The sequence below is a fragment of the Phyllobates terribilis genome, unplaced genomic scaffold (assembly GCF_046119375.1).
Source record: "Phyllobates terribilis strain yellow unplaced genomic scaffold, ASM4611937v1 Scaffold_3__8_contigs__length_932513732, whole genome shotgun sequence".
Classification (NCBI taxonomy): Eukaryota; Metazoa; Chordata; class Amphibia; order Anura; family Dendrobatidae; genus Phyllobates; species Phyllobates terribilis.
The window spans coordinates 473,122,749-473,128,748 of NW_027362763.1; positions in this window are offsets into that span (position 1 = coordinate 473,122,749).

Consider the following 6,000-nt stretch of genomic DNA (forward strand, 5'->3'; position numbering starts at 1 on the left):
TTCCCCAAAAAAATAGAATTTTATATCTTTATGTTTGAAGCCAGAAATGTGGCAGAAAAGTTCAAGGGGGCCAAATACTTTCACAATGCACTGTATAATGGCTACGTGTTGTATCCATGAAAAAAGGACAGAACACGTACATGCAACATGGATATCTGAGTGAGGCATAATTATGACTAAGGATATAAATAATAATAATTTTAAAAAGATTGCTGAGTGCACCCTTATCTGTTCTTTACTACATAAACCAAGCAATGCTGCTTTCTTCCGTCCAACTTAATTGAAATCAGAGAGAAGTAGAAGAGAAAGTGCTCGGCGTGTAGAACATAAGTAGGCTGTTTTGGTTATGCGTTCACCTTAATCCATTGGGCACAACTCAATGAATTGCTTCAAATATGTCTGCTGCACTGTATTTAATCAGCTGCAAGCCAGACGGTCCGATGATAGTGTCCTTCTGTTACCCCAGTTGTTTAATTTGTACCTTTTTTCTTTTCTTCCCTCGGCCCCCATCTTAGAGGTTCCTGTTATCTTTAGGCTATGTTCCCACTAGGAGTATTTGATATAGATTTTCACACCATTTCTGCACCTATTAGATAAATTAGATTACTTTGTTTTGTTGCGCTTTTGAGTGCGTTTATTACTTCTGTTTTAAGGCTACGTTCCCACAATGAGTTTTGATGTTGCAGATTGTCTGCAGCATTTCTGCACCCATTAAGTAAGATGTTACTTGCATTTTTTCAAAAATATGCAGCCTAAAAATCTCACCAAAAACATAGCCTTAATGAGTTGATGCTGCGGTTTTAGTCTTGTTTTTGTACTTGGCTTTTACAAAACTTCATGCGCGAATTAGATGCTGTTTTATTGCATTTCCACAACAGAAATACACCAAAAAAGTACATGCATGTTTTTTTTACCTGTGGATTTTCCCCGACAAATGCAATTTCATGGGGAAAATCTGCACATAAAACTCAGCGTGTCTACAAGATAAATTGTTAAACTGCAGGTGTAAAATACGCACTGCAGGTCAGTCTACACTAAGTGAAAAAAAAGCACAGTTGGCACGAGATTATTTTAAATCCCATCCACTTTGCTGGAAATGTAAGACTGCGTTTTTTATGCAGTGAAAATATTCAGCTTCAAAAACTGATCGCTAATGCTAATAATAACGCTAATAATGTGGTCATTAAGAGTCATCTGCTGAAACTGAATGTGCAGGTCCATTCCACTTAGTACCCCAATATCATTTGAATCCTCTCCCCCAGTTTGTGTTTAGGGGAGTCCTGAGCAGACCAGCTGATATTTTTGTGTTACTAGCAGCAAGCAAAATAGCATTTTTTTTCTATGTTCCCCAAAATTAAATCTATTTCTCTATGCATTAGATCATCAAGATCTTCTGTATCACTCCAGAAAGAATAACTAGAATAATAAAGAATTTTCCCTTGCCTATATAAGAGCATCTCTTTCTCTACATTATTCTGCACTCATGAACAAAAAGAAGTTGAATTAACCATAAACCACCAATACAATTAAAAAATATATTTATTAGAAAAAAATTACATAGTTACATAGTTACATAGTTTATAAGGCCGAAAAAAGACAAGCGTCCATCCAGTTCAGCCTATTTCTTGTGCACTGCAGCTATTCCGCAGCGTTGATCCAGGGGAAGGCAAAAAAAAACATGCGGTATAGGCCAATTTACATCATTGAGGAAAAATTCACTTCCTGACTCCAATCTGGCAGTCAGATTAAATCCCTGGATTAATCAACTATCACTAAGCATAAGATGTAATTTTATTGCTCTCAAGAAAGGCGTCCAGGCCTCTCTTGAACTCATTAAGTGAGTTGGACATCACCACTTCCTCTCCCAGAGAGTTCCAGAGTCTCACGGCTCTGACCATAAAGAATTCCCTTCTATGCTGGTGCAGGAACCTCCTTTCCTCCAGACGCATAGTGTGCCCCCTCGTCTTTGTCACCATCCTTGGTATAAACAGGTCATGGGAGAGATCTCTGTACTGCCCCCTGATGTATTTATACATGTTTATGAGGTGTCCCCTAAGCCTTCTCTTTTCCAACGTAAATAGGCCTAATTTTGACAACCTCTCTGGGTATTCTAGTCCCTCCATTCCCTTTATTACCTTAGTCGCCCTCCTTTGTACCCTCTCTAGCTCCAATATGTCTTTCCTGAGCACCGGAGCCCAGAACTGTGCACAATATTCTAAGTGCGGCCTTACCAGCGCTTTATACAGAGGAAGAACAATGTTCTCATCATATGCCCCTATTCCTCTTCTGATGCATGCCATAACTCTATTTGCCTTCGCAGCTGCTGCCTGACACTGGACACTCCAATTTAATTTGCTGTTAATCAAGACGCCCAGGTCCTTCTCCATGTCAGATTTTCCAAAAGGTTTCCCATTTAATATGTATGGGTGACTGCTGTTTTCCTTTCCCATGTACATGACCTTACATTTATCGGCATTGAACCCCATTTGCCATTTTTTGGCCCAACTCCCCAATTTATCTAAATCCTCCTGTAGCTGTGCCCTATCCTCATCTGTATTAACTACTTTACAAAGTTTAGTATCATCTGCAAATATTGCTATTTTACTATGCAACCCTTCCACTAGATCATTAATAAGTATATTAAATAATATAGGGCCCAAGACAGACCCTTGAGGCACCCGGCTAGTAACCCTGACACACCCTGAGCTTACTCCATTGATAACCACCCTCTGCTTTCTATCACTCAGCCAGCTATTTACCCACTTGCACATATTATCCCCCAGACCAAGCATTCTCATTTTATATACCAACCTTTTGTGTGGCACGGTATCAAACGCTTTGGAGAAGTCAAGGTATACAACATCCACTGACTCTCCCCGGTCCAGCTGTGAGCTCACCTCCTCGTAGATGGCGATCAGGTTTGTTTGGCAGGAGCGATCCCTCATGAATCCATATTGATATGGAGTTAGACAGTTATTATCATTAAGATATTCTACAATAGCATCTCTAAGAAATCCTTCAAACAATTTACCCACAACCGACGTTAAGATTACTGGTCTATAGTTCCCAGGGTCACTTTTAGACCCCTTTTTGAATATTGGTACCACATTTGCTTGGCGCCAGTCTAGTGGGACAGTCCCTGTCCATAAAGAGTGCTTGAATATAAGATACAGCGGTCTGTCTATCACATTACTTAATTCTTTTAGTACCCGGGGGTGTATGCCATCTGGGCCTGGAGACTTGTCTATTTTGATATTATTCAGGCGTTTCTGAACTTCCTCCTGGGTTAGGTGGGTGATACTTAGCGGAGGGTTTACTTTATTACTCTGCATCATTTTTAAAAGTAATTATTACCATATAGTACAACAATATGTCAAATAAGGAGGAAAGAATCTGGAGAGCCACCAAGTAAATCCAGAATATCAAGCAATAATATATTGGGCAGTGCTAGGGGCTCAACTAAATTCTTCCTGATTATGGGTAAGCAACATCACTTGTACACTAATCTCTTGTCTCAACCTATGCTTATGGCTATTTACTATACATGGTGATTAGAAACTGGCTGCATAGATGTAATATATATTATATATTGTTTGATATTTCTCGATTTCTTCTTTCTGTTCATGTTGTTCGGAGTACTCCACCGCTTGATTTAGTGGTATTATTACTTTATGGGGGGACACTAGACTCTAGTCCCTTACCCAATAATGAGTATGTGCTTTAGGGATATTTTCGTATTGTTATTATTCTGCTCTCAGATTAGTTAGCAAAAACCTTGTGACAAATTCCTTTTTATACCAAAGCAAATGCCCTGACATTTTGAGTCTTTGTTATGCATTATTTCATAGGGGATTGTGGTAAGAAACCATTCTAGGAAATGTTCTAGACATTATTTATTAATTTTCTTAATGATTTTGCCACGATTCCACCACTCACAGTGTCCTATGGACACATTGTGGAACAGCTTAGCCGCCCTATAGGATCAGGGGCATGCTGAGCTGTCAGGATTGTGAGTGACGGCTTAGTCACTGTCAATCTGAGGCAGCAGCATGCTGAGCTGTCAGTAGTTTATATGACAGTCCAGCTTTCCAATCTGGCTGGGCCTGTGGGGTTTCCTCCAGGTGTCACCTGTTCTGGGTGATTACCTGGCGGGTAATGATTAGAACATTGTCAATTGTAGCTTAGCTCAAGTGGTGTGTGTTTGTGGTGTGTTCTAAGTTCCTATATTGAGATCTTTGTTGTCCGACCTTGGATTTACCTTTGACCATCTGTTTGCCTAGCCCCTTTGTCTTGATCTTGACCTTCTTGGAATTCTGACCCTGGACTGTGACCTGACTACACCTTTGTCTTACCCCTCTGTTTATGACATATCCTCCTGGCTTTTGACCTTGGACTCCTTGACTTCCTCGACTCACGGCTTATCCGTGAGAAGTGACTCTGCGTCACAGATTTCAATGTTTGTGGGTCATTGCTAATATCTGACCACTATGGTGAGTACCAAATTGCCCCACCATGAGAAATGGATGGGATTTGTGGCTATAAGTAGCTTATTTAAGACTTTTATCTAGAAACCTGCACACATACTATAAATTACTTTTTGATATTAACAGATTATCCCCCCCACCCTTCCCCAAATTTGTTCATATATTCTCCATTTTGGGTACTACTTTTCTGTGTGACTTGACTACAACAAAGGTGTCTATAAATCATTTACCTGATGTACCGTGACGTGATGGGACAGAGTAATGACCGTGTGTTTATTTAGTAAGATAATGTACAGCCGCGCTTCCTCTGGCCAATGAACATCAGATCGGCAGTGAGGACTTACAGCATCAATCGGTCTAATTTCTGTCTGTTGCCATGGTAAATTCATTACACATGAAGGCTGCGCGGCTTTTCCTCTACCTCCTCCTCCCGCATTTATCACTGTACTGTACTCTGCGTCTGCATATCATCTATTTGTGAGATTGATCAGAACATTTTAATGCTTTTTCACTGCAGTTTTGTCATTCACAAGAGCTTGTTCCACAGATGCCAGCAATTTTACAGCAGTTTAATAGAAGCTATACAGAAAACATTACTACAGATGCTAAGAGCGTTAATAAAACCGGTTGGCAATATACAGTACCTGGTGGAAATGGAAAAAAACAAATATTCTGGAATGAGTACCACATGGAGTATAATGGTCATGATGTGTACCCTTTGTGTGCCAGGATGGTTGGTGCTCTCTACAGCAGAGTAACCCGGCGTTCTTCTTTCCACTTGGCCATACTCCTTAGAAAGCTGGCAGCTGAAGTCTTGCCCTCCCGAAAGCCATGCACGTTCTGCAGCTCTGTTCTAGCTCAATCTTTAAAACGAATGGTGCTGAGCTGCAATACCAGACACAGCCTGTGGACAAAAGTGGTGCTGTTTCTAGGGGTTGAGTGGGACAGAACTTGCAGGATAAGGTCTGCTTTGTTGCGCATTTCAATTCAGAATTATTGCGGATGAGAATTTTATTTGCATACAATATGATGATGAAGTTGTGGTTTTATTAGAGATCTTTTACTATATGGTGCCCTTATAACCATCCTGTTATTACAGCGTTGCAAGGCAATTATCGACAGGGAAAACAGGGGCAGAGGTAATATTTATTCTGTAAAATAAAGAGTTATTACCAGCATTTGAAGCTATCACCTATCCACAGGATCCTGAGAACAGGAGTCTGAAATGCCCTATCAGAATGGAAGAGTGCCCGCGCATTTTCTATAGGACTGCCAGAGATGGCCAACTACAGCGCTCCTCAATGGAAAAAACAAAAGAAGGGTGGGAAGCTCACTAACGTTGCTAATAGAGATATCCGCTTCAAATAATCTAACACGGCGGGTGCAGTATTCAGCCGGCAGGTTATTTTATTGTATATCCATTAAAAATGACAACAGACATACAAGTGGATATAAAAAAACCTGACGCGTTTCAAGCGGTAAACTGCTCTTAATCATAGCATAGTAAAAATCACCT